General features: G+C 37.2%; 1 protein-coding gene across 15 annotated transcripts in view; it reads right to left on the bottom strand.

Moving 5' to 3' along the window:
- KDM4C (lysine demethylase 4C) overlaps positions 1 to 26,900 on the bottom strand; it is a 444,753-nt gene that overhangs the window by 217,080 nt on the left and 200,773 nt on the right. The gene's annotated exons all lie outside the window — the stretch shown is intronic.

The raw sequence follows: 26,900 nt of genomic DNA on the forward strand, positions 1-26,900 counted from the left end.
GAAAAGCTAGTTTTTTTTTCAATATATGAAATTTATTGTCAAATTGGTTTCCATACAACACCCAGTGCTCATCCCAAAAGGTGCCCTCCTCAATACCCATCACCCACCCTCCCCTCCCTCCCACCCCCCATCAACCCTCAGTTTGTTCTCAGTTTTTTAAGAGTCTCTTATGCTTTGGCTCTCTCCCACTCTAACCTCTTTTTTTTCCCCCTCTTCCCCTCCCCCATGGGTTCCTGTTAAGTTTCTCAGGATCCACATAAGAGTGAAACCATATGGTATCTGTCTTTCTCTGTATGGCTTATTTCACTTAGCATCACACTCTCCAGTTCCATCCATGTTGCTACAAAGGGCCATATTTTGTTCTTTCTCATTGCCATGTAGTACTCCATTGTGTATATAAACCACAATTTCTTTATCCATTCATCAGTTGATGGACATTTAGGCTCTTTCCATAATTTGGCTATTGTTGAGAGTGCTGCTATAAACATTGGGGTACAAGTGCCTCTATGCAACAGTACTCCTGTATCCCTTGGGCAAATTCCTAGCAGTGCTATTGCTGGGTCATAGGGTAGGTCTATTTTTAATTTTCTGAGGAACCTCCACACTGTTTTCCAGAGTGGCTGCACCAGTTTGCATTCCCACCAACAGTGCAAGAGGGTTCCTGTTTCTCCACATCCTCTCCAGCATCTATAGTCTCCTGATTTGTTCATTTTGGCCACTCTGACTGGTGTGAGGTGATACCTGAGTGTGGTTTTGATTTGTATTTCCCTGATAAGGAGCGACGCTGAACATCTTTTCATGTGCCTGTTGGCCATCCGGATGTCTTCTTTAGAGAAGTGTCTATTCATGTTTTCTGCCCATTTCTTCACTGGGTTATTTGTTTTTTGGGTGTGGAGTTTGGTGAGCTCTTTATAGATTTTGGATACTAGCCCGAAAAGCTAGTTTTTAACACCTTATTTTTTATACCAAAATCTAGCCCTCCCCAAAATAAATTATTATTCTTGAAGGTTATCAGTTAATTATCTCCAAGGCACAACAAAATTTCCATTTCAGATCAGAAATTCAGTAACCTCCACTTCCTATCCAACAGACAGCAAAAACGTCTTACATCTCCAAGTATATAAGGTATGAAAATACGGGAGTGTACATAAAATGTAGAAATGCCACATGTTCAATGGAATCACTGTTATTCGCTTTGAGAGAGCCCAAAAGTTTGCATGTTACAAGCTATCCCTTGAAAGAGTATTTCATAAAGAACAAAGAGAACAGAGGTATTTTCCATTTCATTGTTTTCTAACAACCCATGTTTTTTAGCTATGACAGTAAGAATTAAGAAGAATGTATCATTAACATAATTAGGCAAAATTATTCTTTATTCCTACATTAAGCAACAAAGACATTGCTCAGCATTAAGCATAGCAACCTCTTATTTAACCAAAAATGTGACTGATAGTGATAAGTAATTAAGGCCCAAATCAATAACTAGACCTGAAATGTAATTTTATTCTAAATTATCAAACTACCTTTTATTGTAACAGATAATTTAATGCTCAGTAAATTCAGATACTTCATTGAAAATATGTTTAGACAATTCCAGGGGTAGAGCACCAACAGAAATCTTAACTACAGAATGTGGGTATTAAATTGGCAAGGCTGTAATAAGTCCTTCTTTACCCTGTTTTTGACCAGCTGATCTACAATCTACCAGGTTTGCAACTCTTTCATCCCTTCCTATTCTTAAATCCTTTATCCATTTTTAACTCAGTTATAACCAAACCCTAAACACTCTTCTTTCTTTACACATGTAAATAATAACCTGCTGGAAAATTTGTTAGCATTAAAACAAGTTACATTATTAGTAATCCACTAATACTCCTGAATCTCCATCTTTAGCTCACATCTACTTAAACATCCACCCACTCAATATAAATGGAATAACTTTCCTGCATCATCCCAAACTTACAGAAGAAAAAGGCCTAGCTCTTTGGGAAATTGTCACACAGTTAACTCATTAACTGTTATCAGTTAACTCATTAACTGTGTTACTAGTTAACTGTGTTAATATGATTCCCAATATGTTCTCTGCTACATTTACACCTAGTTATTGCTGACTATGAATGACGAATGATATTTTGCAAAATGAACTCAGATTTACAGGTTAAAATTTCTGATCAATTACTTCCAGCAATATATTCCAATGGAGAAACTACATATTTTTATGAAATTTAATCAATTATTTTAACAGAAATGTGCCCTCATCTAAAAAGTTAAGAAACATTAAACAAACAAATGTTAAACAAAGACAATTTTAGGAAACAGATGCATTATGCAGTTAGTGAAGCCAGCATTTATTGAAAGGCTATTGTTCTATTTGTAGAAGTATAGAACCTATTAAGATTCTACAAAAATTGCTGAAGGAGCTTTTGCTTTTTACATGTTCACCAGATACAAACAATGCATGGAAGTATTTAATATGCTACAAACTTCAGTGTGCACACTTCCCTTTGAATTAGTATTTTTGTATTCTTTTGGTAAATACCAAGTACTGACATTGCTGGATTGAAGGGAAGTTGTATTTCTAACTTTTTGAGGAACCTCCATACTGTTCCCACAGTGGCTGCACCCCAGTTTGCATTCCCACCAAGAATGCAAGAGGGTTCCCCCTTCTCCACATCCATGCCATCACCTGTTGTTTCTTGTATTGTTGATTTTAGTCATTCTGACAAGTGTGGGGTGATAGTTCATTGCAGTTTTTAATGTGCATTTCCCTGATGATCAGTGATGTTGAGCATCTTTTCATGTGTTTATTGGCCATGTATATGTCTTCTTTGGAAAAGTGTCTAGTCATGTCTTCTGCCCATTTCTTAACTGGACTATTTGTTTTTTGGGTATTGAATTTGAGCTCTTTATATATTTTTAATACTAACCCTTTATCAGATATGTCATTTGCAAATATCTTCTCCCATTCTGTATGTTTCCTTCTAGTATTGCTGATTGTTTCTTTTGCTGTGCAGAAGTTTTTATCTTAATGAGGTCCCAATAGTTGATTTTTGCTTTTGTTTCCCTTGCCTCAGGAGACATATATAGAAAGATGTTACAGCTGATATCAGAGAAATCTCTACCTGTGCTCCCCTCTAGAATTTTTATGGTTTCAGGTCTCACATCTAGGTATTTAATCCATTTTGAGTTTATAGCAGAAGCATCTACAATAGCCAAATTATGGAAACAGCCCCAATAGTCCATGGATGAATGGATAAAGAACAGGTAGTGTGTGTGTGTGTGTGTGTGTGTGTGTGTGTGTGTGTGTGTGTGTGTGTCATATATATATCTAAAAGCCATCAAAAAGAACAAAATCATGCCATTTGCAAAGACATGGATGGAGCTAGAGAGTATTATGCTAAGTGAATAAGTCAGTCAGAGAAAGACAAATATCATATGATTTAATTCATATGTGGAACTTAAGAAAACAAATGAACAAAGTGGGGGGAGAAAGAAAAACCAAAAAAACACACACCCTTAACTATAAAGAAAAAACTGATGGTTAACAGGGGGGAGGTGAGTGAGGGGATGGGTGAAATCTGATTAAGGAGTGCATTTGTGATGAGCACCAGGTGTTTAATGGAAGTGTTGAATCACTATATTGTACACCTGAAGCTAATATTACACTGCATGTTAACGAACTGGAATTTAAACCCTTTTTTCTTCCTTTAAAGTTTATTACTTATTTTGAGAGAGAGTGCATGTGTGCGTGTGTGTGTGTGTGCGCGCGCGCATGCACATGCAAGCGAGACAGGGAGAAAGAGAAAGGGAGAGAGAATCCCAAGCAGGCTTCACACTGTCAGCATGAAGCCTGACACGGGGCTCAATTCCACTAACCATGAAACGATGACCTGAGCCTAAATCAAGTCAGATGCTTAATGAACTGCACCACCCAGGTGTCCCTAAGAACTTTTTCTAAAAAAGTATTTAACACTGGGGTGCCTGGGTGACTCAGTCAGTTGAGTGTCGGACTCTGGCAGCATGGAGCCTGCTTGGGATTCTCTCTCTCTGCCTCTCCCCTACTCATACTCTGTCTCTCAAAATATATAAATAAACCTTTTTTTAAAGTATCTAATGTGCTAATTAACTGTAAAAAATATAAAGAGATCTATTCATATTGAAACTCTTCACAATAAATTCCAAAAGATGAGTAGAATATTCTGCTTCTATAACACACTCATTCTCTTATAAAGTTTTCACTACCAGTCACAAATCTGAACCAAATTCCAGCCTCTTTGGCATACTCCAAACAAACCAGCATTTCTTTGTGGTCTCAAAAGAAAGTGTACATTAGAAAAAAGTAAAATTAGAATCAATGTAATGAATGTAAATGAATATAACATACATTATGCTAAGCTAAAAAGTCAGACATTAAAAAGTCCATACTGGTTATTCTGGCAGAGCAATGAATATAATTATGTTTAATATGATTAGTAAGCAGTAGCCACACTGCTGTATATGCCTGCTGAAGCTTGACTGACTACAGTTCTGCTTATTAGCTGAGTAAAACCAAGTTGTCTTCTTCATATAAAAATGTTTTCCTAGCTCTCTCATAGGTGTTCAAAAATCAAAAAGTATTTAAATATACTTGATCAACTGAGCTCTTTAAATGTGACCATGATTGTGGTCTCCCTCTTTCCCCTGCAAAAATAAATAAATAAATAAATAAACAAAACAAAACAAAACAAAGTTGAAGTAAACTCAAAATGTTGTGATAAATCAAAGAAATTTTTTACGTTTTAGTCTGTACTCAAATACTTGTATTTTACAGAATTGATTTTCCAAGATGGTAGAGCCATACGATTCTTCAAATAGCTTAAAAAAAGCTTAAAAATTTTGCAAGAAACTGATCTAATAGTAGAACAGAAAAATTCTCTGTTTCCTGCCACTTCATATATGGAATACACTATACACCCATCACTGTACACCCCAATGGACCCATTGTTTATATAATATCAATTATAACACTGATTTATTTCATCTGTGTTCTTATTCAATCATTACTCATTTGTACATGTACTCTCTTATACAAGTAATTTGGGGAGAAAATTATTATAATTACCTGAACAATTTATAATAATTATTTTAATACAGGAAACAGAGTTTTAAAATATTTAGATCTAATTAAGGTAAAAAATAATATTTGAATATCACTTTGATTTCCTGGGTTGCATTTCATATAGTAATACCAGTCAAAGACAAATAACAGTCTTTCACCATAGTGTATGAAAAGTAAACAATATAATTACATTTACACTTACTGAGCGGGGGGGAAGAAATATAATTTCTAAGATCAATATTAATCAAAGAAGTCAGTATACAAGAGTGCAAAGGCCCTTTCCTTTGTCCTTATTTCCATTAATGAAGGAAGGTCTGCAGGAAGCCTAACCATCCCTTGTTTTTCCCCCTCCCCCACCTACCCCCTTCCCCATCTCCACTCCCAATGACTATCTGCAGAACTCACAAAACCATGATTTTGTCAAGGTGTACAATATACTTGAAAGCTCCAGGAGGTGGGGGAGGTCCCAGAATACCCCCCCAGAAAAAAATTTCTCCATGTTTTGTTCTCACAGACATATTTAAAAGTTCCCTTGGGGTGCCTGGGTGGCTCAGTGGGTTAAGCATCCAACTTTTGATGTCAGCTCAGGTCATGATCCCAGGATCATGATATGGAGCCTCAAGTCAGGCTCTGCTCTGAAGGTAGAGCCTGCTTAAGATTCTCTCTCTCTCTCTCTCTCTCTCTCTCTCTCTCTCTCTCTCTGCCCTCCTCCTATTCACACGCTTATGATCTCTCTCTCAAATAAAAAAAAAAAATAGGGGCGCCTGGGTGGCGCAGTCGGTTAAGCGTCCGACTTCAGCCAGGTCACGATCTCACGGTCCGTGAGTTCGAGCCCTGCGTCAGGCTCTGGGCTGATGGCTCGGAGCCTGGAGCCTGTTTCCGATTCTGTGTCTCCCTCTCTCTCTGCCCCTCCCCCGTTCATGCTCTGTCTCTCTCTGTCCCAAAAATAAATTTAAAAAAAAAAAAAAAGTTGAAAAAAAAATTATAAATAAATAAATAAATAAATAAATAAATAAATAAATAAAAATCAAAAAGACCAAAAAGATATTTCACAGTCATAGTAAAAAAGTATGACACCAGAACCAAAATTCTTATTCTAATTTTAATGAATCATTATTGTGAATTGTTTCAGATACTTCTGCCTCCCTTCCATTCTATTCTAAATATGAAAATATACGCTCTATTTATTGAGTTACCAAGAAATGCATTCTAGGTGCTCAGAGGATCAAATATATAAAATATTTAGAGATTGGGGTGCCTGGGTGGCTCAGTCAGTTAAGCCTCTGATTCTTGATTTTGGCTCAGGTCATGATCTCTCAGTTCGTGAGTTCAAGCCTGGCATCAGGCCTTTCGGACTGAGCCTGCTTAGAATTCTCTCTCTATCCCTCTCTCTCTATGCCCCTCCCCCACTCGCATGCATGCACTCTCTCTTTCTCTCTCTTGCACTCTCTCTTTCTCTCTCTCTCTCTCTCTCTCTCTCAAAATAAACTTTTTTTAAAAATTAGATATTTTTTCAGTAAATAACCTGGTTTTTAACATATAAGGAAACAGAGGCTCAGAGAATTTAAATTAATTTGGCCAAAGTCACACAGCTAACAAGTTATACATCCTTTACCTGATTCAAACCTAAAACATTTTCCATACTGTTTACCCACTCTACTATGGAAATTCCAAAATCAAACCATTTTAAATTCATCTTAGTTTTTAATTTAAATGTAGGACATATTTTTCCATCTCAAAATTATTTTTCTATGTCACAAAACCAAACTGAAATTGTAGCTGAGAACAAATGTCTGGCTCTCATTATTTTTGCTTTTTATGCATGATATCATACTATGTTGACAGAGTTTATCCAGTCTAGCTAACAATTTTCCAAAGTACATTTCCTCCACTCCCTCTACTTCTAATAGGTTCAGATTAATTTCTTCTGAGTATTTTTAGGCTTCACCATGCCAAGATATGTCTCCCTTATAAAGTAAGGCAATTATAAAGCAATTTAAGGTATGGGACTAGAAACTTTATCTTTCTGACCCATGGGATTGCTGTTCAAACAGACAAAGAAAAACTATGCAAAAGAAGGGGAATGGATTCAAGTAGCTTGCTCCAGCGGTCTCCAAAAGATTCTGTAGAAATTATTTTTAGAATTTCTGCTTCTCAACACTAACCTGAGAATCTGATAGAAAGGCTGTGGAAGTTCAGAGTTACAGATATTAAACAATCCACTCCTGCTGTGCCATGTAAAATACAGCATGAAATTGAACTCTTTAGCATTAAGGGACAGATGAAGTTATTTTGTTCTGAATTCATGCACTGCATTTCACATTTTTATGGATGATAAATTTGGGCAAGATCAGATTAAAAATAGTGCTCTATAGACTCTTAGTATCTAAGTGTTTTATGACTATAAATATTTGCTCATAAGAGTCTGTAAGACCATGTATCAGAGCCAAGAGAAATGGCATGGAAGTATACAACATACAATCCTTCTCTATAATGCTTAGTTAGATATATTAACTTCCACTTTTGAGTCTATCAGATATTTCTTTCTACATTACTAAATGGATATAATTTGAAGTTAATCCTGCACCTGGAATGAACCCCAGAAAGTAAATCATCTCCTCCAATCACCACAATTCATGGATAAGAAACTAGGCCACAAAAATGCTAAGTGACTTACCGGATGTTGCAAGGATAGTGAATGAAAAAAAAGGTTCAACTGATGTGAGATTCATCCTACTTACCAGCCTCCCTCCCTGGGATTTTCAATTTCCCATTCACTGAGGAACCACAGAGTACATAGGAACTTGTTGAGTAATGCAAGAGGCTGGACAGAGAACCAGCCATTTTCCAGGGTTCACAAGAGAATGCTGGCCATGTTCAAAAACATCTCACTGATATGAAAGATGTTCACCTCTTCTCCACTTCTGGAGAAGAGAACTGGAGATTAAGGCAGCATCCCCTAACTTTCTTCCATCTTTTTTGCACAGTTCAAACACTAATATCAATGTAGGAAAATATTAATGAAGAAATATTGTTTTTCATAAAGGGGCAAAGGGAGGAGGAAATGAAAAAAATTAATAAAACAGCCGTGTATGCACAGTCCCCACAATAGAAGCTCTGAATAGTATATATTAAGGGTGCTCTTGCTTAGTAGAAACAAAAATAACCTGCTAACAGCTTTCAAATAAATTCTAGGTTACCATATTTTTAAACCCTATATGTCATACTGAATTTTGAATGTGAGTCTCAGGAAAAATAAAACCTTATTTATTTAACAGCCATGCCACAAACACTACCCACACTCAATGCACTCTGATCACATGTCTCTTGCCACCTAAAAAATTTCTGATACTACTTCTAAAATGGGAAACAACTTTATGAAAGCTAATTAGACAGAAAAATTAATGCCTTTGGAAGAAACACAATTTATTTCAGGCTTCCTAATGTGAACAATATGGTCAAAAATTTAACACTAAATATTAAAAGAAAAACAAATAATATTGTTGGAAATAAGATATTTTAAATTATAAAATTAACTGACAACACATATTTATTTCTCAGTACACTTCCTTAGAAAACCACATAGTAGCACTATAAGTAAATAATGCAGCTTTTCAGATTCATTTTATCTGGCAATTCCTGTATTTCCACTCAAGTGTGAGAAAGTGTCTGGCACTGCTGATATCTTTTCTCTGTTATTAACTTGTGAAATTATTTAATGCAGAAAAAGGGTAAATATACTCAACATGAGCACGAAGAAAAACAAAGAGAGGACAGAAAAACACACATGGATTTTAAGTGTTTCTTTGATTTCTCCCTGGCCAAAATTACACCTTCAATAGGAAAATATATGCAGAACACATATAATTCTTATAAGAAGACATTTATTATTATTCTGTGGAATCGAGAAGGGAAAAACGGGATTTAAATCAGCTTATGGCCAACAAGGATCCAACACGCAGAACTAACCTCCACAACTCTTACTCTTAGCTGCATGACTTCAGACTCACAAATAGAAAAATAAAGCTGCATTAATCCAATCCATGACATATTACAAATAAATCCTGCCAACAATCTGCTAGCATACAACAAAACTTTTAAATAGGTAGTAATTTTTAAAATATGAATAATCTGTCACCAGTATCATAACAACTGGGAACTTACCATAACAAAATAATTATCAACTAATGTACCACTTATGTTTAAGACTGTTCACCTTAGCACTGTTTATCAAAAATCTAAAAAATGGAAAGAAAAAAACATTTCCTGAAAACAACAGAATATTCTTTTAAAAAGTCTTTGTATAACTTATGGGAAAATATTTAATGACATGGAAAAGCATTACCATTAGCTGGAGAAAACAGGTTTATATACATATAATCACATATGTAATATATATGTATGATTGCCTGTAATAAACATCTGTATGTGAGAAACATATATTTCCTTACATCTGATTTAGGAGGAGCAATATGGGGACAGACATAGGGGGTACAACTCGAAGTGGGCACAGCAGGAGGAGGCTGCCTGGACTAAAGCCCCACACGTGGAGTAGAAATATCCAGAAATAGATGGATCCCTTTCTTGTTTTGTTGTGTTTTTCTTTTTAGATGGATCCCTTTCTTAAGTGACATAAAGTTTCTCCCTCACTCTTGATCTCTCTCAAACCAAAAGGGTTTCATTTCCTAGCACCTCGTTCTTCTTCTTCAGATCACTTAACAATTTGCCAACATGTGTTTATGTGTTTATTTAGTTAACATCTGTTTCCCACACTAGAACCTATGTTCTATGAGGGATAGATTCAGGTCTGTTTTAGCACTGTATATCCATCACCAACACAGAGTATATGCTCCACTAAGCATTAGTTGAATGATTGCCAAAACACTACAGTATTGAAAGATAAAAGTAAAACTAAAATATAATGTTGACCTCACTATATTTGAATTATTTAATGATTTGCCACAGTTGTATTTAAAAATTTATTTAAAAATTGAATTACCGGATCAGTATGCAGAAGCTTTGATTAGAAGACCTCAAAGTATTTCATTAGTAAATATGGGGACTCTGCCTTAATTAATGAGAAACATGTCATAAATGTTAAAAAGCACATTTTTGGCCAGAAAATGACTTGTAGCTACAAACTACAAGTCAGATTTCCAACTCTATATCCATTGTCTAAGAAATTGATTAATTCAAATAAAATGTAGAATTGTCACTGCTGTAATGAATCATTAACAAACTGGACAAGAGAATTCTTTCACTACCCCAAGGGCAATGGGTCTACTGATAAAATCTAGAAAGTGGTTTGGTGGAATGTGCTCTATTTTTACTCCACAGAAACTCATTAATCAGTCCAAATGTAAAATCAGGCTCCATAAAAAATGCAGTTTTAATGATCTACATTTCCTCATAGTCACATGTACTCTTAATATATTTAAATCCAGATTGGACTGAGTCCAAAAAGTAATCATAAATACAGCCTATATCAGCTTCATGTTCTGCCAGGCCTTGAAAGGAAAGACCACTTTAAAACAATTCCATTCAACTGCACTTCTGATGCCAAAAAAAAAAAAAAAGACCCATATTTGCATAACTTATACAATAATCAGAGTAAAGATTATTCACTTATATGTGTAATGAGAAATTCACTTATTTCCTCAGATGTGGCTGCCTATAACCATCCATCAACTGCCAACAAATAAAAAAAAAGGAATGTTTTGTCTTTACTAGTGAATAAATACAAGCTGCAGCAGCTATCTATTAAATCAAAATGCAAAAGTGTTTCTTCACAGGTTTAGAGTGATCCCATTAAAGGGGAGATGAAAGTACAATACCAGGAATGGCAGGGTTAGTGCAATAGTTCACCATTTTGATTTTGGCTCACTTTGTGTTGCAAGAGCTGTTGCTGAAGTATGCTGAGAGGGCCAGGTAGGGGTCAAGGAATTCTTTTTATAGCAATAAACAATTATCACACACCAAGTCTGCCCACCCATTGCTGGTTTGGTTTACTTTGTCCAAGAAAATAGGAAATAAGTTGAAAATGGCTTCCCACTACTCCAATTCTGTTTGGGAAATAAATTTTGCTGCAAAATGACCACACCTGATCTATATAATCCCTAGCCCAAGACTATAAATGGCAATCCTTCCTTTCACAGTAGAGGTAATCATAAAGCCTATCCCACCACAGGCTTTTATTTCTCCCCTCTGTGAAATGTATATTGAAAAGAAAACTGACAGAAGGCTCAGTTCTTTAATCAAATAGTAAATTACATCCATTTTCAATTCAAGTTAATACGGTGCTGCTGCAATTATATCCACAATAACAAGCTATGGCCAAATTCATTCCACAAACATTTTGAGCCTAATATAAGCAAAGAGGTATAACTTCATAAACTAGAAGCTACACTGAAAAAAGGCAAAGATCTGTGGGGAGAAAAAAGTTTTCAACTTTCACCATTGGTAGAGTTTTACAGAACTTGACAGGTTTTTATTTTTTTACTTTTTTTTTCAAAAAATTTTACTGTAATTGGTATGGCAGAATTAAATCATTAAGTTTTATGGCGTTATTCATTCCTAAGACTTTCCTGCATTAGGATATTTTGACTAAAAAGAACACCTTGATTCTCGCCCAAGATTAGGCTATATTTTTTTAGGGGATGCTAGACTGGCCAATTAAACATTCCACCCCAGCAGCAACAGTGATTGGTTTAGGGATGGGCACATGACCCAAACTAGGTGAATAGAATTGAATCTCAGGACTTGGTCCACTTTATTAACCTAGAAAAGCCAAAAGTCTTCTTTGCTACAAAATGGGTAACAACTGCCTAAGAAGGAAGCCAACTGTAATAGAAGAACCAGAAACAACAAAGTATGATTAAAGGGACTAATGTGTGTGTGTGTGTATATGTATACATATATATACATATATATATATATATATATACATAGATATTAAATATCTAATAGATATAATCTATATCCAGGTTATATATATCAAGAAGGTAGCTCATTTTCTTTCTGCACCCATAAGAGTTGAAAGGACAAAACTTTTGAGAATGTTTACCCATTAAGATCTTCTTAGGACAGAATCTACATACTTAACTTACCAAAGAGGAAATGTTAAAAATCATCTATGAGCATAAAAAAGAGTTTTGAATTCAGCTCTATGGTCTGTTATTGGAAATATATCTATACTTGAAACCAAAGCACAATCATTTGCATTTGACTCACAAAAAAAGGATTTCATAGTCAGAATGGGATGGTATGAGTTATCAGGTAAGACAGACATATCTGTGAACAAAACACAGATATAAAAGTTAAATTAACAAGACAATCAGTGACACAACATTACACATAAGAATTTGCCAAAACAGAAGACCATTTCAAATTTCCATTTTTATATATGTTCTAAACAACTGAGGTCAATGAACACGTGTAGAATATCAGACCTAAAGGAAAATAGATGTGTTAACTTCATGTTTTTAATCTGGAAACTTGATTTTCATATGGCTGTTAAAACTACTTAAGATTTTAAATGCCAGTCACAAAACACAAAAAAGCTTTCAGTAAAAACAGTTTATAATTGTATACATTCACTTCAGTCTCTATATTATCAAGAAGGAAACATCAAAATTGCAATTAACTACTAAGCCAATAGAAGTTGCATATTCCAAAAAAAAAAAAAAAAGAAGAAAAAGAAAAAGAAAAAAAAAGTTGCATATCCCAATGTCCCAGAACCAATAAAAAATAGCATTACTTTACAGCCTAAGATATATCTGACTTTAGTATTCAGATATAATACTAATTTTTAAAAAATGTCAGAAATAATGCAACCTATAACCACAGACATAACATTACTAAATGCCTGAAAATGAATAACACATATCTAAAGATAGTATTAAGTTACAGGCATTGTAATATCCCTATGTCACTAATATAGGAAACATGATCAATAATTTGCCAAAGATCATTATTTAAGCAAGTGGTTGAATAAAGACTAGAGCCTCTATCTTTTTGGCATCAATACTGGTGCTCCTAAAATCTAACAAAATATTGACAGTATTGTCAACAAAAGTACTGACAGGATTTAGAGTACCAACAATCAGTATTATGCCAGTCCTACTGACTCTCCCCTGCATGAAGCTGTCCAGAGACAAAAAAAAAAGTTCTATTTCATGCTGATATTTATATTTCAGATATGCAAAGATAGAAGAAAGTCAAAAGAGATTTCAGCAGCAGGCTGGAGAGGAGACAGAAGCTGGCCAGGGGCTGAGGAATGCAGGAGCAATAGATCTCCCTGGCATCCCTGATCTCTAGGTAACACTATCTTCCCTACAAACCATTTTAGTCCTCTAGTCCTTCCAAAAATTTTGCAGCCTAGTTCCTATTATGAACACAACTACTAAGAACAGTATGTCAATGTACAAGTCTTCATGTGAACATGTTTTAATTTTATATATCTTCTTTTGTGAAGATTCTTGTTAAATTTTTAGACTATTTTTTATTGAGATATTTTTGTAATTTTATTGTTGAGTTGAGTTCTTTATATACCCCAGATGCCAATCCTTTACCAGGTATATGTTTTGCAAATGTTTTCTCCTAATTCAGGACTTTCTAATATCTTTTAATAAGCAGAAGTTTTTAACTTTAATAAAGTACAACTCATCAATTTTATCTTTTATGATTATTGCTTTCTATGACTTAAGAAACCTTTGTCTATCCCCAAGTTATAAAGATAATTTCCTATATTTTCTTCTAAAAGCTTTATATTTTAGTTTTCTCTTTCACATCTAGGATCCATCTTTAATTAGAAGTTCTGGGGGCGCCTGGGTATCTCAGTTGATTGAGCACCTAACTTTGGCTCCGGTCATGATCTCATGGTTTGTGAGTTTGAGCCCCATGTCGGGCTCGGTGCTGACAGCTCAGAGCCTGGAGCCTGCTTCGGATTCTGGGTCTCCCTCTCTCTGCGCCTCCCCTGCTCATGCTCTGTCTCTCTCTCTCTCTCTCTCTCTCAAAAATGAATGAAGTAAAAAAAAATGTTAACGTTTATTTATTTTTGACAGAGAGAGAAACAGAGCATGAGCAGGGGAGGGGCAGAGAGAAAGGAAGACACAGAATCAGAAACAGGCTCCAGGCTCTGAGCTGTTAGCACAGAGCCCGACACAGGGCTTGAACTCACAGACCACGAGATCATGACCTGAGCTGAATTTGGATGCTCAACTGACTAAGCCACCCAGGCGACCCTAAAGTAAAAAAAAAAAAAAAAAAAAAAAAAAAAAAAAAGTTTTTAAAGAAATTCTATATGGTGAGGTTCAAGTTTCATTTTTTCCCAAATACTGAAGACTCTTCTCCTCAGGGGATTGCTTTGATGCTACTGACAAAAATTAAATGCTATATAAGAGTGAGTCTATTTAGGGTTCTTCCTTAGCTTCTACTGAAGAAGATCCAGATCTACATTGAGCACAAAACCTACATGTAGATATATTCTTCATAAACAATCATATCATCTATAAGTAGGAAGAGTTTTCTTCTTTTTTAGGCCCATTATTTATTTTCTCGACTTATTGCAGAGGCTACAATCATCATAAAATCATGAGTAGAAATGATTAAAATGAAAATTATTGCTTTGATCTAAATCTTTGGAACTGTGTAATATTTTACCATTTTAGTTTCTTATGTTGTAGGTTTCTTATACTTGCTTTATTGATAAAGTTCTCTCTGAGAGTTTTTATCTGAAATGGCTGTTGTTTCTTCTGCATTTATTAAAATGATCATATGGTTTTTATTTTTTATTCTGTTAATACAGTGAATTGAACTCATTTACAAATGTGAATCCAAACTTATTGTGACAGTTAATTTTATGTGTCATCTGGACCATGGAGATATTTGGTCAACATTATTTTGGGTGTGCCTGTTGAGGATGTTTCTGGATAAGAATAACATTTGAATGAGTAGACTGAATAAAGCAGATTGCCATCTGTAAGGAAGGTAGGCCCTATCCAATCACAGCTGAAGGCCTGAATAGAACAAAAAGGATGACCCTTCTCAGGAGTAAGAAGGGATTCCTCCTGCCTAACTGTTGAGGTGGAACACCAGGTTTTTCCTAACTCTGGAGTAGTACTAAAACATCAGCTATTGTTGGGTCTCCAGCTTGTTGACTACAGGTCTTGGAACTTTTCAGCCTGTAATACTGATGAGCCAATTCCTTATAATAAATCTCTACGTATATACATCCTTTTGGTTCTAGAGGAACCTGAGTAGTACATTTGTGTTCTGGAGACAAATGCCACTTAGTCATCAATTATGCTCACTTTACCGTAGTTCAGCTATAACACATAACTGGATTAAAGTACATGAAATGGATGTGTGATTTTAGGCATTTCCCTACAAGTTTACTTAATTTAAGTTCACAGATTCCTATGCTTACACACCGAGAACAACTTTTCTATTTTATTTCCTACTAATTTATTATTCTCTCATTAAAATTATATAACTCCCAAAGTAGAAAAGAAACCTCTTAGAAATTCCCATTTTTCTAACGTTTGGCATTAAGAAACAGAGATCAAAAGATAGAAAATGTGGATACATGTAAGAAGATTATTTTTTATGTTTATTTATTTATTTTGAGGAGAGAGAATCCCAAGCAGCCTCCATGCTGTCAGTGCAGAGCCCGTGGGGCTCGATCTCACAAACCATAAGATCATGACCTGAGCTGGAATCAGGAATAGGATGCTTAACCAACTAAGCCACCCAAGCACCCCTGTAAAAAGATTATTTAGGAAAATAATTCAGGCAGAAGTTAACTTAAATAAGCTAGTCTTCAATGACGTGAAGAAACTCTGAACTAGAACATTTCTTGAGTCATAAGCAAAAACTAAACAAGATTGCTTTAGTCAATAAAATATCAACAAAGGCATACTCCTAGTGTTCAAAAAACTCTAAATCTTAGTTCCAACAGTTTTTAATGACGCTTCTTTTTAATCATTTCCCAACCATTCAAATACTCCTCTGGACTGAGGAATGGCTGACCTAGGGATAGTTGAAAACTGATGGTGAGAAAAAGTAAGATTAAAAAAAGGAATAGAAATATCTCAGGGAAACAAGAGGATGATGGAAACACCATCAACTAGAAGAATGTACAGACTGCTTCTTAGGGAGGCCAGGAATACTGAGAGGTGAAAAAAGGGATGCTGCCCTGGAAGAATGTGTGGGAGGACAGACAAGAAGGCACATTACAGGAAAAGAACAGATCTTACCAATTTAAAAGCAATGAAAACATCACTAACAACTTAAAAGCTGTTATTGCTCTCCACTGTTATTCCTATGTGACATCATGTATCTTCCTATGTACCGTTACCCCTCCTGGAAACATCTTCATGTTCTTACTATACCAAGCATCTTTATCCAGCTAACATCTTTCAGACTTCACCTTAGGGGGAGATGAGGGAAGATGGCGGCGTAGGAGGACTCTGGGCTCACCGCGCGTCCTGCTGATCACTTAGATTCCATCTACACCTGCCTAAATAACCCAGAAAACCGCCAGAGGATTAGCAGAACGGAGTCGCCGGAGCCAAGCGCAGATGAGAGGCCCACGGAAGAGGGTAGGAAGGGCGGCGAGGCCCTGCGCGGTCCATGGACTGGCGGGAGGGAGCCAGGGCAGAGGGGCGGCTGGCCGGCCAAGCAGAGCCCCCGAGTCTGGCTGGCAAAAGCGGAGGGGCCTGACGGACTGTGTCCCTACAGCAAGCGCGACTTAGGTATGGGAGGTCATAAGTTAACAGCTCTGCTCGGAAAGCGAGAAGGCTGGAGGACAAAGGGAGGGAGAGCTGCTGAGCCCCCGGACGACAGAGCTCAGGTTGGTGGGGAACAAAGGCGCTCGCCAGCGCCATCTCCCCCGCACATCCCCCAGCCAAAATCCGAAAGAGAACCAGTGCCTGCAAGGGAACTTGCTCACTCCACGCAAACACCCAACTCTGCGCTTCTGCGGAGCCAAACCTCCAGCAGCGGATCTGACGGCAGCGGATCTGACTCCCTCCCACTGCCACAGGGCCCCTCATGAAGTGGATCACCTAAGGAGAAGCGAGCTAAGCCTGCCCCGCCTGCCCCTCCTGCCCCTGTGCACCTTGCCTACCCACCCCAGCTAATACGCCAGATCCCCAGAATCACAAGCCTGGCAGTGTGCAAGTAGCCCAGACAGGCCATGCCACCCCACAGTGAATCCCGCCCCTAGGAGAGGGGAAGAGAAGGCACATACCAGTCTGACTGTGGCCCCAGCAGTGGGCTGGGGGCAGACATCAGGTCTGACTGCGGCCCCGCCCACCAACTCTAGTTATATACCACAGCACAGGGGAAGTGCCCTGCAGGTCCTCACCATGCCAGGCACTATCCAAAATGACCAAACGGAAGAATTCCCCTCAGAAGAATCTCCAGGAAATAACAACAGCTAATGAGCTGATCAAACAGGATTTAAATAACATAACAGAAAGTGATTTAGAATAATAGTCATAAAATTAATCGCTGGGCTTGAAAACAGTATACAGGACAGCAGAGAATCTCTTGCTACAGAGATCAAGGGACTAAGGAAAAGTCACGAGGAGCTGAAAAATGCTTTAAACAAGATGCAAAACAAAATGGAAACCACCACAGCTCGGCTTGAAGAGGCAGAGGAGAGAATAGGTGAACTAGAAGATAAAGTTATGGAAAAAGAGGAAGCTGAGAAAAAGAGAGATAAAAAAATCCAGGAGTATGAGGGGAAAATTAGAGAACTAAGTGATACACTAAAAAGAAATAATATACGCATAATTGGTATCCCAGAGGAGGAAGAGAGAGGGAAAGGTGCTGAAGGGGTACTTGAAGAAATAATAGCTGAGAACTTCCCTGAACTGGGGAAGGAAAAAGGCACTGAAATCCAAGAGGCACAGAAAACTCCCTTCAGACGTAACTTGAATCGATCTTCTGCACAACATATCATAGTGAAACGGGCAAAATACAAGGATAAAGAGAAAATTCTGAAAGCAGCAAGGGGTAAACGTGCCCTCACATATAAAGGGAGACCTATAAGACTCGTGACTGATCTCTCTTTTGAAACCTGGCAGGCCAGAAAGAATTGGCACGAGATTTTCAGTGTGCTAGACAGAAAAAATATGCAGCCGAGAATCCTTTATCCAGCAAGTCTGTCATTTAGAATAGAAGGAGAGATAAAGGTCTTCCCAAACAAACAAAAACTGAAGGAATTTGTCACCACTAAACCAGCCCTACAAGAGATCCTAAGGGGGATCCTGTGAGACAAAGTACCAGAGACATCACTACAAGCATAAAACATACAGACATCACAATGACTCTAAACCCGTATCTTTCTATAATAACACTGAATGTAAATGGATTAAATGCGCCAACCAAAAGACATAGGGTATCAGAATGGATAAAAAAAACAAGACCCATCTATTTGCTGTCTACAAGAGACTCATTTTAGACCTGAGGACACCTTTAGGTTGAGAGTGAGGGGATGGAGAACTATTTATCATGCGACTGGAAGCCAAAAGAAAGCTAGAGTAGCCATACTTATATCAGACAAACTAGACTTTAAATTAAAGGCTGTAACAAGAGATGAAGAAGGACATTATATAATAGTTACAGGGTCTATCCATCAGGAAGAGCTAACAATTATAAATGTCTATGCACCGAATACCTGAGCCCCAAATATATAAAACAATTACTCATAAACATAAGCAACCTTATTGATAAGAATGTGGTAATTGCAGGGGACTTTAACACCCCACTTACAGAAATGGATAGATCCTCTAGACACACGGTCAATAAAGAAACAAGGGCCCTGAATGAGACATTGGATCAGATGGACTTGACAGATATATTTAGAACTCTGCATCCCAAAGCAACAGAATATACTTTCTTCTCCAGTGCACATGGAACATTCTCCAAGATAGATCATATACTGGGTCACAAAACAGCCCTTCATAAGTTTACAAGAATTGAAATTATACCATGCTTACTTTCAGACCACAATGCTATGAAGCTTGAAATCAACCACAGAAAAAAGTCTGGAAAACCTCCAAAAGCATGGAGGTTAAAGAACACCCTACTAACGAATGAGTGGGTCAACCAGGCAATTAGAGAAGAAATTAAAAAATATATGGAAACAAACGAAAATGAAAATACAACAATCCAAATGCTTTGGGACGCAGCGAAGGCAGTCCTGAGAGGAAAATACATTGCCATCCAGGCCTATCTCAAGAAACAAGAAAAATCCCAAATACAAAATCTAACAGCACACCTAAAGGAAATAGAAGCAGAACAGCAAAGGCAGCCTAAACCCAGCAGAAGAAGAGAAATAATAAAGATCAGAGCAGAAATAAACAATATAGAATCTAAAAAAACTGTAGAGCAGATCAACGAAACCAAGAGTTGGTTTTTTGAAAAAATAAACAAAATTGACAAACCTCTAGCCAGGCTTCTCAAAAAGAAAAGGGAGATGACCCAAATAGATAAAATCATCAATGAAAATGGAATTATTACAACCAATCCCTCAGAGATACAAACAATTATCAGGGAATACTATGAAAAATTATATGCCAACAAATTGGACAACCTGGAAGAAATGGACAAATTCCTAAACACCCACACTCTTCCAAAACTCAATCAGGAGGAAATAGAAAGCTTGAACAGACCCATAACCAGCGAAGAAATTGAATCGGTTATCAAAAATCTCCCAACAAATAAGAGTCCAGGACCAGATGGCTTCCCAGGGGAGTTCTACCAGACGTTTAAAGCAGAGATAATACCTATCCTTCTCAAGCTATTCCAAGAAATAGAAAGGGAAGGAAAACTTCCAGACTCATTCTATGAAGCCAGTATTACTTGGATTCCTAAACCAGACAGAGACCCAGTAAAAAAAGAGAACTACAGGCCAATATCCCTGATGAATATGGATGCAAAAATTCTCAATAAGATACTAGCAAATCAAATTCAACGGCATATAAAAAGAATTATTCACCATGATCAAGTGGGATTCATTCCTGGGATGCAGGGCTGGTTCAACATTCACAAATCAATCAACGTGATACATCACATTAACAAAAAAAAAAAAAGAGAAGAACCATATGATCCTGTCAATCGATGCAGAAAAGGCCTTTGACAAAATCCAGCACCCTTTCTTAATAAAAACCCTTGAGAAAGTCAGGATAGAAGGAACATACTTAAAGATCATAAAAGCCATTTATGAAAAGCCCACAGCTAACATCATCCTCAATGGGGAAAAACTGAGAGCTTTTTCCCTGAGATCAGGAACACGACAGGGATGCCCACTCTCACCGCTGTTGTTTAACATAGTACTGGAAGTTCTAGCATCAGCAATCAGACAACAAAAGGAAATCAAAGGCATCAAAATTGGCAAAGATGAGGTCAAGCTTTCACTTTTTGCAGATGACATGATATTATACATGGAAAATCCGATAGACTCCACCAAAAGTCTGCTAGAACTGTTACATGAATTCAGCAAAGTTGCAGGATACAAAATCAATATACAGAAATCAGTTGCATTCTTATACACTAACAATGAAGCAACAGAGAGACAAATAAAGAAACTGATCCCATTCACAATTGCACCAAGAAGCATAAAATACCTAGGAATAAATCTAATCAAAGATGTAAAGGATCAGTATGCTGAAAACTATAGAAAGCTTATGAAGGTAATTGAAGAAGATTTAAAGAAATGGAAAGACATTCCCTGCTCATGGATTGGAAAAATAAATATTGTCAAAATGTCAATACTACCCAAAGCAATCTACACATTCTTTGCAATCCCAATCAAAATTGCACCAGCATTCTTCTCGAAACTAGAACAAGCAATCCTAAAATTCATATGGAACCACAAAAGGCCCCGAATAGCCAAAGGAATTTTGAAGAAGAAGACCAAAGCAGGAGGCATCACAATCCCAGACTTTAGCCTCTACTACAAAGCTGTAATCATAAAGGCAGCATGGTATTGTCACAAAAACAGACACATAGACCAATGGAATAGAATAGAAACCCCAGAACTAGACCCACAAATGTATGGCCAACTCATCTTTGACAAAGCAGGAAAGAACATCCAATGGAAAAAAGACAGTCTCTTTAACAAATGGTGCTAGGAGAACTGGACAGCAACATGCAGAAGGTTGAAACTAGACCACTTTCTCACACCATTCACAAAAATAAACTCAAAATGGATAAAGGACCTAAATGTGAGACAGGAAACCATCAAAACCTTAGAGGAGAAAGCAGGAAAAGACCTCTCTGACCTCAGCCGTAGCAATCTCTTACTGGACACATCCCCAAAGGCAAGGGAATTAAAAGCAAAAGTGAATTACTGGGACCTTATGAAGATAAAAAGCTTCTGCACAGCAAAGGAAACAACCAACAAAACTAAAAGGCAACCAACGGAATGGGAAAAGATATTTGCAAATGACATATCGGACAAAGGGCTAGTATCCAAAATCTATAAAGAGCTCACCAAACTCCACACTCGTTAAAAACAAATAACCCAGTGAAGAAATGGGCAGAAAACATGAATAGACACTTCTCTAAAGAAGACATCTGGATGGCCAACAGGCACATGAAAAGATGTTCAGCGTCGCTCCTTATCAGGGAAATACAAATCAAAACCACACTCAGGTATCACCTCACGCCAGTCAGAGTGGCCAAAATGAACAAATCAGGAGACTATAGATGCTGGCGAGGATGTGGAGAAACGGGAACCCTCTTGCACTGTTGGTGGGAATGCAAACTGGTGCAGCCACTCTGGAAAACAGTGTGGAGGTTCCTCAGAAAATTAAAAATAGACCTACCCTATGACCCAGCAATAGCACTGCTAGGAATTTATCCAAGGGATACAGGAGTACTGATGCATAGGGGCACCTGTACCCCAATGTTCATAGCAGCACTCTCAACAATAGCCAAATTATAGAAAGAGCCTAAATGTCCATCAACTGATGAATGGATAAAGAAATTGTGGTTTATATACACAATGGAATACTACGTGGCAATGAGAAAAAATGAAATATGGCCTTTTGTAGCAACGTGGATGGAACTGGAGAGTGTGATGCTAAGTGAAATAAGCCATACAGAGAAAGACAGATACCATATGGTTTCACTCTTATGTGGATCCTGAGAAACTTAACAGGAACCCATGGAGGTGGGGAAGGAAAAAAAAAAAAGTGGTTAGAGTGGGAAAGTGCCAAAGCATAAGAGACTGTTAAAAACTGAGAACAAACTGAGGGTTGATGGGGGGTGGGAGGGAGGAGAGGGTGGGTGATGGGTATTGAGGAGGGCACCTTTTGGGATGAGCACTGGGTGTTGTATGGAAACCAATTTGACAATAAATTTCATATATTAAAATAAATAAATAAATAAATAAATAAATAAATAAATAAATAAATAAATAAATAAATAAATAAGACTTCACCTTAAATGCATACAGACAAGCTTAGCTGCCCCTACTACAAGCAATCCAATTCCATGAATATGTGGCACAAATAACAGTTCCAATTAAGTACTTTGTTGTGTAGTTATTTTATAAATGTTAGTCTCTAAGCCTTATTGTGAAAGGGCAAAGATTATGCTTATCATGCTCATCATTGCAACTCTCAAAGTGGTCAATAAATATTTTTGAATTAAAACTGGAATGACAAAAAAAATGCATCCTTCGATGTATTTCAACAATAAATTATTAACACTAAAGAAAGAATCTGTCTGGGGCACCTGGGTGGCTCAGTTGGTTGAGCATCCCACTTCGGCTTAGGTCATGATCTCACAGTTCATGGGTTCAAGTCCCACGTAGGGCTCTGTGCTGACAGCTCAGAGCCTGGAGCCTGCTTTGGATTCTGTTTCCTCTCTCTCTGCCCCTCCAACACTCACATTCTGTCTCTCAAAAATAAATAAATATTAAAAAAAAAAGAAAGCATAAATCTACACTTATTTACTTATTTCTCTGTCACTTGCATGGTGTACTTACTAAATGCTGGGCACTGTTCTAAGCACATTACATTTAAGAATTCAACTATAGATGGCTGGTATAATTATCAGTCCCACATAAAAACTGAGAAAACCAATGTATAGAAAGGTTAAGTAGCTTTGCCAAGGTCCCTGGTGGAGCCAAGATTCAAACCCAGGCAGCCTACTTCTATAATTCATTACTAATTAATTATCAAAATGATGTTCAAAAAAAGCTACTGAGAGTATCCTATAAAATATTTAATGGTCTAGGATTTCACATTTTAGCTCTGGAATTCTCACATATGAATAGTGAATTAAGGAAAATCTCAATAACTGATTCTTGATGCTGAGCTCTTGTTTTTTCAGTAACTGAAATATTACATGAGATTTTAAGAAGAAATAAAGTTTTCATACTTATTGTTTTTTACATATTTATAATCCTGATGCCCAGAGGATTTGCTGAAGGAGAAACAAACAAGTCTATGTCAAGACCAAGGTAGCTGGGAAACCTGATTTTTTTTTTTTTTTTTTGCCTTAGTGGAACAAAGAAATCTGCATCTTATTTACTGAATCTATCATGTTGACAACAAAAGATTTACTACATAAAAACATAAATGCTAAAAATATTTATAGCACCTCTTTTTCCTTTAATAAAATCAAACTGATTAAAATGACCATTGTGCATACATTTTGTTTAAAAAAGAAATCATAAAGTGTTGCCTTCATATGGCGTGATTATGTGATTATCATATTAAGTTGAAAATCTCAGTTATCCTTAATTTATCTGAACATTAATGGATTCAGTGCCAAAGTTCAGTTTATTTCTGAACGCTAGAAAACTAGAAGAGCTACCTACATCTTGTCTTCAAATGCATTAGATATAACTTTTTCTTAAGCTACTGCTAACTACATAAAACACTGCTATAGGAAGGGACCTTGTGCTACAATGTAAAGATTTCTAATTCAGGATGTTGATTCAGGCTCAGTCAAGTGTTAACTGGGTAGTGGACATTTAGATATATGCCTAATCACCTTCAGTCCTTTTCTTGCTTTTTTTCCATCAATTTATTTCATTCTGTCCCATACCATACACATAGAGCCACCTATGCTTGTCCTGTGTGCCACCATGACTGCACATTTCCCCACCACTCTAACCTAAGTTCATAACAAAGTGAATGCTAGCAAACATAACCCAGCCAATAGCTGATTTCTAAATGAACTTGGGAGTGCCTGCAGTCATTTCATGGTCCTTGATTAATGCATACACTTGTCCAGGAGTGCACAGAAACTGCACTGACAACATCCTTCAAAAACCATGGACTAGTCTCCCAAGGGGGAAAGTTTAAAGTGATGGCAGTTTCTATCTACATAAGAGAAGCAATAACATCGAAAAATAACCATGACAATAAACAGATGACAGAAAAGAAACAATGTTAAATACCATTAAAAAGGTTAGCTGGCTTTTATTTTTGTTTTTCTTTGAGAGGGGCACAGACCTTTACTTTGCACATTACACCCACAAGTTTGAATTTTGATAACAAAGATTACTTCTATAAATAATTTTGAACTTAAGTCTCAGTTTAAGATGTAAGAAGAAAACACGGGGCCCATGGGTGGCTCAGTCGGGTGAACGTCCGACTTCGGCTCAAGTCATGATCTCACAGTTTGTGAGTTTGAGCCCTGCATCGGGCTCTCTACTGACAGCTCAGAGCCTGGGGCCTGCTTCAGATTCTGTGTCTCCTCCTCTCTCTGCCCCTCCCCTGCTCATGCTCTGTGTCTCTCTGTCTCTCAATAATAAATTTTTTTTAATTATAAAAGATATAAGAAGAAAACACAATTCATGAATTACCAATGTATTATGCTATGTTCTTTCTGCTGAGAAATTGTGAAAATGTGACCTTCTATACATACAGAAATTTTATAAACTTTTTTTGACAGTTTGTACAATCAATTCCATCTCTGATAGAAAGTAGATAGATTAGCTTCAGTAGCTGATGTGCTAAACTTGTAAGCAAACCACCTGATTCTTCTCTGCTGGTTCAGAATGTTCAATTCATCAGCCCCTGTTCAGTGCTGCATATATGTGGCAGCATGATGGCAGGTCCGTACTATGTAGTTACCTCTAAGTAACTATAAAGCCATCCTTTGATATTTGTGGCTATTCAGCACTAGCAATATTTAACTTTAAAAAAAAAGAATTTTACATTCTGCCATTAGTAAACAAAAATGTTTCAAATGTTTGAAAAGTCACAAACCTGATACAATATAAATAAACTCTCAGAGCTATGTAAGGGACACTGTAATGTGGTCCAGTGTCAGCCTAAGAGAAAGACAGTGAATTTGAGACTGCTCTGAAAACCACCTCTCCCCATTTTCTTTCACAGTGCTCCCTGTGGCTCATGCTTAGCTCATCCTACAGGATTTATTTAGTACTTACTTCCCTGTGTGCTTGCCTGTGTCGCACACCAGTAGCACCCACAAGCACAGTGGTTCTCAGCTGTGGGCCATTTGCCCCCCAGAGGATACCTAAGAATGCCTGGAGACATTTCTGGCTGTCAACACTGGGAGCTGATACTAGCATCTAGTGGGTAGAGGCCAGGAAGATGCTACAAATAGTGCTGAAGTCAAGAAATCTTGCACTAGGCCAGGCTACTGCATCATCCAGGGACTGTCTACTGCTGGCAGGAACACTCTGCTCAACCCTACTGCCAGGCACGCAGTGGGCAAATATGCAACAGACAGTTGCATGTCTGCATGAAAATTCATGTCAGTGTGAATTTTTAAACCATTGTTCTCTATATGACACTCTTTAAAGAGCTTCCTTTTCTTCCTGCTACTGCCTCAGAGATGTTGTGGAAAGAAAGAGTGCACGTATCTGTGATTAATGTCAAAACTGTAGTTCTACCCTGAAGCAGAAAAAATGGTGGGGGGGGGGGGGGGGGTAGGCACACTGGCCAAAATTTCAGTTCCACCATGTGACACAGGAAAGTTCTTAACCTGACAGGGACCATGGCAACTTGAACCAGATGACCTCTCAGACCTCCGATTGAAAGGATTACTTGAATCATTCTTACATCGAAGAACATTCACCTTATGTAACAACTTTCCATATGAGCCCCCCAGATTTTCTTATGGCAATCGAGGCCCTGAAGTATTTTACACCTTGGGCACAGCTGCTGTCAAGTCTGCAGCAGCCATAATCTTCAGGTCAGGCTTTTATTTCACTATAAAAGGCTTTCAATATGAACATGCCTGGTGATAAATTAGGTTGACGGGCATTTCCTTTTATTACGATTCAAAGGAAGACATATATTTCTATCATGTTGTTTGGTGTAAACAACTTACAAGTGTAGTCATAATTCATATAGCCTAACTAGACTACAATTTCACAGAATTAACATACTGTGACTATAAATTACAAGTTGCTTACACTTCTTAGAGTTGTCTTATGATCTCTAATAGGAACTCATAAATTGAAACAAATCTAGAGAATGACAGTAGCTGTGCACTTCTTCAGTAAATCTGACCAGTGTAAAAACCCATGAAATGGCTTTTCCAGTTGTTCAGAGTAAATATGTGACTGTGCTATCAGGTGACGCTATGCTATAATAACTACAAACAAGACATAGTCAGAATGTTAAAACTCATTAGGCAGAGAAAAAATCAGAAATAATAATAGAGGGCATATTCTCTAAGAGCCCATGACAGACATCATCACCTAAAATTCAAAAGAAAATAACAAAGATGCAATGAAACAGGCCAACACTTTAAAGAGAGAAGGGGCAGCTGACACCCTCTCCTCTGTCTGTGGCCACAT

Source organism: Prionailurus viverrinus, chromosome D4 (genome assembly GCF_022837055.1).
Source record: "Prionailurus viverrinus isolate Anna chromosome D4, UM_Priviv_1.0, whole genome shotgun sequence".
Lineage (NCBI taxonomy): Eukaryota > Metazoa > Chordata > Mammalia > Carnivora > Felidae > Prionailurus > Prionailurus viverrinus.